At 61.7% G+C, this 12321-nt stretch overlaps 1 long non-coding RNA gene across 1 annotated transcript; it reads right to left on the bottom strand.

Annotated features, from left to right (window-relative positions):
* Positions 1-1859: 1859 nt before the first annotated feature.
* Positions 1860-3673, bottom strand: LOC137453944 (uncharacterized). Its single transcript, XR_010990501.1, has 2 exons — positions 2485-3673; positions 1860-2395 (listed from the first exon to the last, which is right to left on the bottom strand). It is a non-coding gene; the product is annotated as an uncharacterized lncRNA (long non-coding RNA).
* Positions 3674-12321: the final 8648 nt, after the last annotated feature.

The raw sequence follows: 12321 nt of genomic DNA, 5'->3' as shown, positions 1-12321 counted from the left end.
TACTTCTGCTCTTTTAGAGAGATAAGCTTTGTATAGATAGGCAGCATCTGGACCTCTGTCATTATAGACAGATAACTTTTTGTATAAAAGTTTGCCCAAACCTCTCTGAAGACACACAGCTCTTTTGAAATGATCCTACCTGTGTCAGGCACCAGAATAGAAGCACGATACAAGAGACTTACTGAGTCTCTTGTGTGTCTTTCTCTAAGTCATTATCAACGCTGTTTGCAGCACAAACCCAAACCCAAACCCACCCCGAGACACCCCCAGCTCCCACGGGAGCCTGCAGAGACCTCCCAAAGGGTCCGTCGGAGGTGCCCAGCTGCCTCCCCACGACCCTTGACCCTTTCCGATGGACCCACGAGAACTTTACGTATCCCCAGACCCTCTTAGGTGTCCCCAGACCTCCTCCGTCACCCCCAAAAGCCCTGCCGATGGCCCCAGACCACCTTCAGACGCCGGAAGGAACACACCTGGGAGTCCCGGGCCGGCAGCGACACCGGAAACCGCACTGCGAGCTCCCCGAATGCGCCAGCACCCCTTGCCCCGCCAAAGGACGGCGGTTCGCAGGCACCCTGGGGCACAGAACGGCGTCAGGCGCCGAATCAGGGCTCTCCGCCACCGCTCCGGCTCCAAAGCTGCTCAGCGCGGCGCCCGCCCCCCCCGGCCAGAAAAGCGGGGCGAAGCCCGCGAGGAGGGCGCGTGCGCGGGACCGGACCCGCTGCGGCGCAGGCGCCGTATCCATAGCGACCACCGGGACGCTGCCCCCCCTGGCGCGAGCAGAGCCGGGCTAGGGCGCAGGCGCCGTATCCATAGCGACCACCGGGACGCTGCCCCCCCTGGCGCGAGCAGAGCCGGGCTAGGGCGCAGGCGCTGTGCCCATTGCAGCAGTGTCATTACACAGGCGGGGCGGGATTGAGCACTTCCCTGGGCGTGGGCAGCAGCTCGGCTCGGCCCTGCTCAGAATCTTTTCTATTTACATTACAAACCACAACGCGCACACCCCACTGTTTTGAATTTGCATGACACAGGCTCTGCTTATAGCTCAAGCCCCTCTGTGGCTTCTGTTTTTCAATTCTCTAAGCCTTTAAAAAGGGCAGACAGGGGTCGTTTCCAAAGCTTTCTTACGCACCATCACTCCAACCCCTGCCTCTCCAGCTGCAAACCAGAGGTTTGCCTCCGCCTCGCCTCACCCCCGTGCTTACAGTTTTGAAGATTTCGTGGTCCCCTCTGAGAGTTTTCAGCACTTTAGGGGGGTGCCCCCAGCCCTCGCTCACCTGCTCCTCTGCTGCAGCAGCCTCCTGCCCCACGTGGCAAAACCAGCCCACCCACAATCCCCCCACTCCCTTTGATTCACCCCCAAAAATGTCACAAAATAAAGCAAACTGCCCAGCCAGCACCTTGGTGAGGTCAGAACCGCCTTGGTACCCCCAGTCCCGTTCACATGTCCCCAGACCCCTTTTGTCACAATCTGAAGCCCTGGAGGTGCACCTAGCTTACCTTTAGATGCAGGGGGAGCCGAAGCTGGGGCCTCCCAGGGCTGCAGGTACACTAAAACCCAGAGTGAGACCTCCCCAGCTCCTGCAAGACCCCAAAACCTGGAACCCCACAGAGATGCCTGACCCTAAACCCCACCACCTCCCCCCAGTCTCCATCAGGACCCTGCAGAGGCCCTCAGAACCATTCAGATACCCCCAAATTCCCTTTTCATACCCCCCAGGCCCACTTTAGATAACAGCAGACCCCTGTAACAGACTCCCAACACAGCAGGTCTGGGGCAGGTCCTCCACCTCTGCCTGGGGAGCAGCTTTGCTGAGCTCCCTTCCAGGCTTTTTCCATTCCAAGAAAAAACAACACACCACAAGCACACACAAAGTTTTAATTGAGAGAGACACAGTTGATATTTCTATTTCCAGTTCAAACCCTCTGTGGCCTGCTCAGGCTGTGCTTTTCTATTCTGGAAGCATTTCAAGGTAACAGAGATCCAGGGGGAGTCAGGTCAAAGCCTTGCTGCATACAAATCACTGTCCTGCAAACAGCACCGCTTTTCCTCTGCTGGAACACCTCACACTCACACTTTCCCAGGGCTTTCCCTCCCCTCCAAGAACGTTCTGGCATTTCAAACATTCAGGTCTGCAAGCAGCCTTTGTGGGAGACTGCCCCCACCCCTCCCTCACTGCTCCTCTGCTGCACCCTTACCACCCCCACGTGGCATCACAGAAGGAAAGACAGCTGAGCGGCTACGCTCCTCTTCTTTTTATCACCCCGAGCTGGGGACAGCCTTCTGGGTAAGGTTTCCACCTTCAGCAACTGGCTGAGCTTTGCTCTCATCCACTAAACCCTTCGGTGGTTTCAGCTTTCTGAGCCTGTGTTGGCACAAGTCCTCATCAGGGCACTGCAAACAGAGAGAGACAAACCTTTCTCCTGTCCAAGAGATCCAGGAAGAGGATGGCTGAGCAGACACTTCTAAAGAAAGTAACTCACCTAAATCTCACATTTGTCCCAAGTTTGCAACAAAAAAACACTCTGTGAACAACAGAGCGGTGCTCCCACGGTGGTCACCAGCTTGCAAGCTACAGCAGAAATAAAAACCTTTTTATTACAGAAGCACTGGCAAAATTTTACAGACAAATAAGTGCTGTGATTGAGCTAAACTGTTCCCTGAAGAATCCCCCCAGTGTTTAGGAGGGTTAAAAAGTGCAAAGAACGTCCACAACAGATGCTTAAGCCTAGAAACAAGCCAGGATGCCTGCAAGGGAAGGAGCAGTTGCTCCATGTGAAGACATGATGAGAAGCTTTGGAGAGTTTGATTTGAGTCTGCCCTCTCACCTGATTGCCTGGCACGTGGACTAACTGAAAACTGGTCCTTAGTGTCCCTGCTGAACACTGCTTCCATACCACTTAAAATTTCCTTCCAACTCATTAAAAGCACGGAGGCATCACATAAGAGCAAAAGAACAAAAATTATTCTCTCCCAAAGAAGAGGATCACTGGGAACACAAATTCACCCTTACACCTGTGGCATGTTCACCCTGAGCACAGAAAAGCTGTCCAGAATCGAAGCAAAATGGACTTCAAACGGACACAGTAAGAGCTGCGTGGTACCTCAACCATTTTGCACTAGTGCAAGTGACAATCCACATGGAAGAAGGATGGGATTCTTGCACAACAGGACTGCAGCTCATTATGCCAGGAGACATAAACAGGCAAAAAATCACCTGAGGCAGGCCTTTGATACAGCTTGTGGCAGCTGAAGGCTAGTCTGAGTGTGCTTTCCACATGAAGAATATCTGAAGGAGCAGGACAAGAAGTGATGATACACAGCAGTGCTACGTTCTGTCTGCCTTGACAAAGATTGCCAAAAGGACAAAAGAAGGCCTCGGTAGTGCCAATTCCTCCCTGCCCGAGGGAAAGAGGGATGCCCCCAGCCGGCCCTCCTGGCTGCAGCACAACACCACCTCTTCAGGAGCCCAGGGACTGACCTCAACCCTCTAAAGGTTTGTTCCTGTTAGCTGCCAAAAGCAGCCTCCCCAGCCCTGCTTACAGGGACCTGGGGCTGCTGCTGGGGACAGAAGGGGACAGAACGGCACAGAAGGCTCCATAACTCGTCACACAGGCCCCGAGTGCGGGGCTGTTAAGCTGACAGGGTGCCAAGGGAACAGGCTGCCATGAAGGCAGAGACCCAGGCCCTGAACTACAGGGGGGTCACCTTGCCGCAAGACGACTAAGCGGCTTCCCTGTGTCCGTCCAATCAAAGGAGGGGCAAGCCGAGCTCCCACCCCACTCGAGGCCTCCAAGGAGACTGCCGTGGAACCGCCCAGAGCCCCTCTTTCCCTCCTGGGAAGCCTAAGCTAAGCTACAGCCTTTTCTAAGGGACCTAAAGGACAAGCAGACTCAGGCACACAGAGGCAAGAGGGGCCACACACACAGCCCTTCCCAAGAGAGGGAGCAAGCTCTGGGCAGCCACTGGTGGGGCAGGCATCCTTAACCCCGAGCAGGAGAGCAGAGGGTCAGACCTGGCCCCCCCGGGGATGCATGCAGGTAGAGGGGCCTCAGGATGCCAATCGTTGTGACATGCCCCAAGTACAGGGCGTCACGCTGGCCAGGCCGCCAGCAGCCGAGAAACTGTTTAAAGGGCCCTCCCCTGCTTACAGGGGGGGCTGGGGTCCAGGCAGCTACACTTCCCCCCATACGGGCCGAGACGCCGGCTCGGACCCTCCTTACAGGGTTGCCAGTCTCCGTGCAGCCAAGGAGCTAGGTGGCAAAACGCCTACAACAGCAAAAGCAAAGACCGAGCCCTGCTTACAGGGAGGTCGCCCAGCACAAAGCCAACCAGGGCACCCTAACGGTGCTGGCAAAGATCTTGTGTTACCACAGCCAAATTGAGAGGGAGGTCTCATTGCCCAGGGCGCCTTTCTCCTGTCCTGCTCTTCAGCCGGACGCCGCTCCTCTTGCCTCGCCGCCTCTTGCCTCCGCCGTATGTTGCCTCGCCGCCTCTTGCCTCCGCCGTATGTTGCCTCGCCGCTCCGCAGCGGGCCTCTTCTTCCTTCTGTGCCAGCCACTGCCAAGGAAGGAGGACAGAGTTAGGCCTCAGTAGTGCCAGTTGCTCCCCGCCCGAGGGAAAGAGGGAAGCCTCCAGCCCCGCAGGCAGCTCCCCATGGGCACCCCCCGGCCAGCTACCCGCCCGCAGACACCCCCAGCTCTGCAAAGTCTTCCCGCTTTCGCTCGACTCACCCAAGCGGCGCACGGCACACTTCCGGTCGGGACCGCAGACGGGCGCCGCAGCAGACGCCCTGGGCAATGGAGCTGGGCATGCAACGCAGCGGCCAGAGCGGCTGCACGACCCTGCTTACAGGGGGCTGGAGCCGCCGCTGGCATTTCAAAGCGCCCGGGATGCCAGGGCACTGACCGGGCCCTGACTTACAGGGCGGCCCTGGTCCCAAAAGGCCCACGGAGGCTCCTTCTCTCCGCTTCAGGGGCATCTTGACCCACACCCCGCTAGCCGGGGGGGGTGCCCCACACAGGCTGCCAGCTGAGCGCAAAGGCACTCGGACCCCGACCCCTCTTACGGGCGGGTCGAAACCCAGGGAGCTGAGAGCTTGGCCTGGCCCCGCAGCTACAGGAAGACAGCAGCCAGGCAGTGGGGCATCACGGCCAAAGGCCGGGGGGCTGTGGCCCCAGCCCCGAAGACGGGGTGGGGCGGGGGGGAACAACACGCTAAGATAAGCCCCACACACTCCCTGGCCCCATGCCTCTGAAAGGCCGGGACCAGATCTACCCGCCCTGATTACAGGGGGGGTCCCTCCTTGAACCTCCCGCCGGACACCGGCAACACACTTCCCTGCCTACAGGGCGGTCGCTCTCGGCCCGGCACTCCCAAAAAGCCCCACGGAGAGCCACGGGCTCTGGCCTGCGCCCACTTACGGGCCGGCCCTCCTGGCTGCAGCACAACACCACCTCTTCAGGAGCCCAGGGACTGACCTCAACCCTCTAAGGGTTTGTTCCTGTTAGCTGCCAAAAGCAGCCTCCCCAGCCCTGCTTACAGGGACCTTGGGCTGCTGCTGGGGACAGAAGGGGACAGAACGGCACAGAAGGCTCCATAACTCGTCACACAGGCCCCGAGTGCGGGGCTGTTAAGCTGACAGGGTGCCAAGGGAACAGGCTGCCATGAAGGCAGAGACCCAGGCCCTGAACTACAGGGGGGTCACCTTGCCGCAAGACGACTTAAGCGGCTTCGCTGCGTCCATCCAATCAAAGGAGGGGCAAGCCGAGCTCCCACCCCACTCGAGGCCTCCAAGGAGACTGCCGTGGAACCGCCCAGAGCCCCTCTTTCCCTCCTGGGAAGCCTAAGCTAAGCTACAGCCTTTTCTAAGGGACCTAAAGGACAAGCAGACTCAGGCACACAGAGGCAAGAGGGGCCACACACACAGCCCTTCCCAAGAGAGGGAGCAAGCTCTGGGCAGCCACTGGTGGGGCAGGCATCCTTAACCCCGAGCAGGAGAGCAGAGGGTCAGACCTGGCCCCCCCGGGGATGCATGCAGGTAGAGGGGCCTCAGGATGCCAATCGTTGTGACATGCCCCAAGTACAGGGCGTCACGCTGGCCAGGCCGCCAGCAGCCGAGAAACTGTTTAAAGGGCCCTCCCCTGCTTACAGGGGGGGCTGGGGTCCAGGCAGCTACACTTCCCCCCATACGGGCCGAGACGCCGGCTCGGACCCTCCTTACAGGGTTGCCAGTCTCCGTGCAGCCAAGGAGCTAGGTGGCAAAACGCCTACAACAGCAAAAGCAAAGACCGAGCCCTGCTTACAGGGAGGTCGCCCAGCACAAAGCCAACCAGGGCACCCTAACGGTGCTGGCAAAGATCTTGTGTTACCACAGCCAAATTGAGAGGGAGGTCTCATTGCCCAGGGCGCCTTTCTCCTGTCCTGCTCTTCAGCCGGACGTCGCTCCTCTTGCCTCGCCGCCTCTTGCCTCCGCCGTATGTTGCCTCGCCGCTCCGCAGCGGGCCTCTTCTTCCTTCTGTGCCAGCCACTGCCAAGGAAGGAGGACAGAGTTAGGCCTCAGTAGTGCCAGTTGCTCCCCGCCCGAGGGAAAGAGGGAAGCCTCCAGCCCCGCAGGCAGCTCCCCATGGGCATCCCCCGGCCAGCTACCCGCCCGCAGACACCCCCAGCTCTGCAAAGTCTTCCCGCTTTCGCTCGACTCACCCAAGCGGCGCACGGCACACTTCCGGTCGGGACCGCAGACGGGCGCCGCAGCAGACGCCCTGGGCAATGGAGCTGGGCATGCAACGCAGCGGCCAGAGCGGCTGCACGACCCTGCTTACAGGGGGCTGGAGCCGCCGCTGGCATTTCAAAGCGCCCGGGATGCCAGGGCACTGACCGGGCCCTGACTTACAGGGCGGCCCTGGTCCCAAAAGGCCCACGGAGGCTCCTTCTCTCCGCTTCAGGGGCATCTTGACCCACACCCCGCTAGCCGGGGGAGGTGCCCCACACAGGCTGCCAGCTGAGCGCAAAGGCACTCGGACCCCGACCCCTCTTACGGGCGGGTCGAAACCCAGGGAGCTGAGAGCTTGGCCTGGCCCCGCAGCTACAGGAAGACAGCAGCCAGGCAGTGGGGCATCACGGCCAAAGGCCGGGGGGCTGTGGCCCCAGCCCCGAAGACGGGGTGGGGCGGGGGGGAACAACACGCTAAGATAAGCCCCACACACTCCCTGGCCCCATGCCTCTGAAAGGCCGGGACCAGATCTACCCGCCCTGATTACAGGGGGGGTCCCTGCTTGAACCTCCCGCCGGACACCGGCAACACACTTCCCTGCCTACAGGGCGGTCGCTCTCGGCCCGGCACTCCCAAAAAGCCCCACGGAGAGCCACGGGCTCTGGCCTGCGCCCACTTACGGGCCGGCCCTCCTGGCTGCAGCACAACACCACCTCTTCAGGAGCCCAGGGACTGACCTCAACCCTCTAAGGGTTTGTTCCTGTTAGCTGCCAAAAGCAGCCTCCCCAGCCCTGCTTACAGGGACCTTGGGCTGCTGCTGGGGACAGAAGGGGACAGAACGGCACAGAAGGCTCCATAACTCGTCACACAGGCCCCGAGTGCGGGGCTGTTAAGCTGACAGGGTGCCAAGGGAACAGGCTGCCATGAAGGCAGAGACCCAGGCCCTGAACTACAGGGGGGTCACCTTGCCGCAAGACGACTTAAGCGGCTTCGCTGCGTCCATCCAATCAAAGGAGGGGCAAGCCGAGCTCCCACCCCACTCGAGGCCTCCAAGGAGACTGCCGTGGAACCGCCCAGAGCCCCTCTTTCCCTCCTGGGAAGCCTAAGCTAAGCTACAGCCTTTTCTAAGGGACCTAAAGGACAAGCAGACTCAGGCACACAGAGGCAAGAGGGGCCACACACACAGCCCTTCCCAAGAGAGGGAGCAAGCTCTGGGCAGCCACTGGTGGGGCAGGCATCCTTAACCCCGAGCAGGAGAGCAGAGGGTCAGACCTGGCCCCCCCGGGGATGCATGCAGGTAGAGGGGCCTCAGGATGCCAATCGTTGTGACATGCCCCAAGTACAGGGCGTCACGCTGGCCAGGCCGCCAGCAGCCGAGAAACTGTTTAAAGGGCCCTCCCCTGCTTACAGGGGGGGCTGGGGTCCAGGCAGCTACACTTCCCCCCATACGGGCCGAGACGCCGGCTCGGACCCTCCTTACAGGGTTGCCAGTCTCCGTGCAGCCAAGGAGCTAGGTGGCAAAACGCCTACAACAGCAAAAGCAAAGACCGAGCCCTGCTTACAGGGAGGTCGCCCAGCACAAAGCCAACCAGGGCACCCTAACGGTGCTGGCAAAGATCTTGTGTTACCACAGCCAAATTGAGAGGGAGGTCTCATTGCCCAGGGCGCCTTTCTCCTGTCCTGCTCTTCAGCCGGACGCCGCTCCTCTTGCCTCGCCGCCTCTTGCCTCCGCCGTATGTTGCCTCGCCGCCTCTTGCCTCCACCGTATGTTGCCTCGCCGCCTCTTGCCTCCGCCGTATGTTGCCTCGCCGCTCCGCAGCGGGCCTCTTCTTCCTTCTGTGCCAGCCACTGCCAAGGAAGGAGGACAGAGTTAGGCCTCAGTAGTGCCAGTTGCTCCCCGCCCGAGGGAAAGAGGGAAGCCTCCAGCCCCGCAGGCAGCTCCCCATGGGCATCCCCCGGCCAGCTACCCGCCCGCAGACACCCCCAGCTCTGCAAAGTCTTCCCGCTTTCGCTCGACTCACCCAAGCGGCGCACGGCACACTTCCGGTCGGGACCGCAGACGGGCGCCGCAGCAGACGCCCTGGGCAATGGAGCTGGGCATGCAACGCAGCGGCCAGAGCGGCTGCACGACCCTGCTTACAGGGGGCTGGAGCCGCCGCTGGCATTTCAAAGCGCCCGGGATGCCAGGGCACTGACCGGGCCCTGACTTACAGGGCGGCCCTGGTCCCAAAAGGCCCACGGAGGCTCCTTCTCTCCGCTTCAGGGGCATCTTGACCCACACCCCGCTAGCCGGGGGAGGTGCCCCACACAGGCTGCCAGCTGAGCGCAAAGGCACTCGGACCCCGACCCCTCTTACGGGCGGGTCGAAACCCAGGGAGCTGAGAGCTTGGCCTGGCCCCGCAGCTACAGGAAGACAGCAGCCAGGCAGTGGGGCATCACGGCCAAAGGCCGGGGGGCTGTGGCCCCAGCCCCGAAGACGGGGTGGGGCGGGGGGGAACAACACGCTAAGATAAGCCCCACACACTCCCTGGCCCCATGCCTCTGAAAGGCCGGGACCAGATCTACCCGCCCTGATTACAGGGGGGGTCCCTCCTTGAACCTCCCGCCGGACACCGGCAACACACTTCCCTGCCTACAGGGCGGTCGCTCTCGGCCCGGCACTCCCAAAAAGCCCCACGGAGAGCCACGGGCTCTGGCCTGCGCCCACTTACGGGCCGGCCCTCCTGGCTGCAGCACAACACCACCTCTTCAGGAGCCCAGGGACTGACCTCAACCCTCTAAGGGTTTGTTCCTGTTAGCTGCCAAAAGCAGCCTCCCCAGCCCTGCTTACAGGGACCTTGGGCTGCTGCTGGGGACAGAAGGGGACAGAACGGCACAGAAGGCTCCATAACTCGTCACACAGGCCCCGAGTGCGGGGCTGTTAAGCTGACAGGGTGCCAAGGGAACAGGCTGCCATGAAGGCAGAGACCCAGGCCCTGAACTACAGGGGGGTCACCTTGCCGCAAGACGACTTAAGCGGCTTCGCTGCGTCCATCCAATCAAAGGAGGGGCAAGCCGAGCTCCCACCCCACTCGAGGCCTCCAAGGAGACTGCCGTGGAACCGCCCAGAGCCCCTCTTTCCCTCCTGGGAAGCCTAAGCTAAGCTACAGCCTTTTCTAAGGGACCTAAAGGACAAGCAGACTCAGGCACACAGAGGCAAGAGGGGCCACACACACAGCCCTTCCCAAGAGAGGGAGCAAGCTCTGGGCAGCCACTGGTGGGGCAGGCATCCTTAACCCCGAGCAGGAGAGCAGAGGGTCAGACCTGGCCCCCCCGGGGATGCATGCAGGTAGAGGGGCCTCAGGATGCCAATCGTTGTGACATGCCCCAAGTACAGGGCGTCACGCTGGCCAGGCCGCCAGCAGCCGAGAAACTGTTTAAAGGGCCCTCCCCTGCTTACAGGGGGGGCTGGGGTCCAGGCAGCTACACTTCCCCCCATACGGGCCGAGACGCCGGCTCGGACCCTCCTTACAGGGTTGCCAGTCTCCGTGCAGCCAAGGAGCTAGGTGGCAAAACGCCTACAACAGCAAAAGCAAAGACCGAGCCCTGCTTACAGGGAGGTCGCCCAGCACAAAGCCAACCAGGGCACCCTAACGGTGCTGGCAAAGATCTTGTGTTACCACAGCCAAATTGAGAGGGAGGTCTCATTGCCCAGGGCGCCTTTCTCCTGTCCTGCTCTTCAGCCGGACGCCGCTCCTCTTGCCTCGCCGCCTCTTGCCTCCGCCGTATGTTGCCTCGCCGCCTCTTGCCTCCGCCGTATGTTGCCTCGCCGCTCCGCAGCGGGCCTCTTCTTCCTTCTGTGGCAGCCACTGCCAAGGGAGGAGGACAGAGTTAGGCCTCAGTAGTGCCAGTTGCTCCCCGCCCGAGGGAAAGAGGGAAGCCTCCAGCCCCGCAGGCAGCTCCCCATGGGCACCCCCCGGCCAGCTACCCGCCCGCAGACACCCCCAGCTCTGCAAAGTCTTCCCGCTTTCGCTCGACTCACCCAAGCGGCGCACGGCACACTTCCGGTCGGGACCGCAGACGGGCGCCGCAGCAGACGCCCTGGGCAATGGAGCTGGGCATGCAACGCAGCGGCCAGAGCGGCTGCACGACCCTGCTTACAGGGGGCTGGAGCCGCCGCTGGCATTTCAAAGCGCCCGGGATGCCAGGGCACTGACCGGGCCCTGACTTACAGGGCGGCCCTGGTCCCAAAAGGCCCACGGAGGCTCCTTCTCTCCGCTTCAGGGGCATCTTGACCCACACCCCGCTAGCCGGGGGAGGTGCCCCACACAGGCTGCCAGCTGAGCGCAAAGGCACTCGGACCCCGACCCCTCTTACGGGCGGGTCGAAACCCAGGGAGCTGAGAGCTTGGCCTGGCCCCGCAGCTACAGGAAGACAGCAGCCAGGCAGTGGGGCATCACGGCCAAAGGCCGGGGGGCTGTGGCCCCAGCCCCGAAGACGGGGTGGGGCGGGGGGGAACAACACGCTAAGATAAGCCCCACACACTCCCTGGCCCCATGCCTCTGAAAGGCCGGGACCAGATCTACCCGCCCTGATTACAGGGGGGGTCCCTCCTTGAACCTCCCGCCGGACACCGGCAACACACTTCCCTGCCTACAGGGCGGTCGCTCTCGGCCCGGCACTCCCAAAAAGCCCCACGGAGAGCCACGGGCTCTGGCCTGCGCCCACTTACGGGCCGGCCCTCCTGGCTGCAGCACAACACCACCTCTTCAGGAGCCCAGGGACTGACCTCAACCCTCTAAGGGTTTGTTCCTGTTAGCTGCCAAAAGCAGCCTCCCCAGCCCTGCTTACAGGGACCTGGGGCTGCTGCTGGGGACAGAAGGGGACAGAACGGCACAGAAGGCTCCATAACTCGTCACACAGGCCCCGAGTGCGGGGCTGTTAAGCTGACAGGGTGCCAAGGGAACAGGCTGCCATGAAGGCAGAGACCCAGGCCCTGAACTACAGGGGGGTCACCTTGCCGCAAGACGACTTAAGCGGCTTCGCTGCGTCCATCCAATCAAAGGAGGGGCAAGCCGAGCTCCCACCCCACTCGAGGCCTCCAAGGAGACTGCCGTGGAACCGCCCAGAGCCCCTCTTTCCCTCCTGGGAAGCCTAAGCTAAGCTACAGCCTTTTCTAAGGGACCTAAAGGACAAGCAGACTCAGGCACACAGAGGCAAGAGGGGCCACACACACAGCCCTTCCCAAGAGAGGGAGCAAGCTCTGGGCAGCCACTGGTGGGGCAGGCATCCTTAACCCCGAGCAGGAGAGCAGAGGGTCAGACCTGGCCCCCCCGGGGATGCATGCAGGTAGAGGGGCCTCAGGATGCCAATCGTTGTGACATGCCCCAAGTACAGGGCGTCACGCTGGCCAGGCCGCCAGCAGCCGAGAAACTGTTTAAAGGGCCCTCCCCTGCTTACAGGGGGGGCTGGGGTCCAGGCAGCTACACTTCCCCCCATACGGGCCGAGACGCCGGCTCGGACCCTCCTTACAGGGTTGCCAGTCTCCGTGCAGCCAAGGAGCTAGGTGGCAAAACGCCTACAACAGCAAAAGCAAAGACCGAGCCCTGCTTACAGGGAGGTCGCCCAG

The sequence above is a fragment of the Melanerpes formicivorus genome, unplaced genomic scaffold (assembly GCF_026170545.1).
Source record: "Melanerpes formicivorus ecotype bairdi unplaced genomic scaffold, bMelFor1.0.p_v2 SCAF_2, whole genome shotgun sequence".
Classification (NCBI taxonomy): Eukaryota; Metazoa; Chordata; class Aves; order Piciformes; family Picidae; genus Melanerpes; species Melanerpes formicivorus.
The sequence above is the reverse complement of the archived record's forward strand: the minus strand, read 5'-3'. Positions and strand labels throughout refer to the sequence as shown.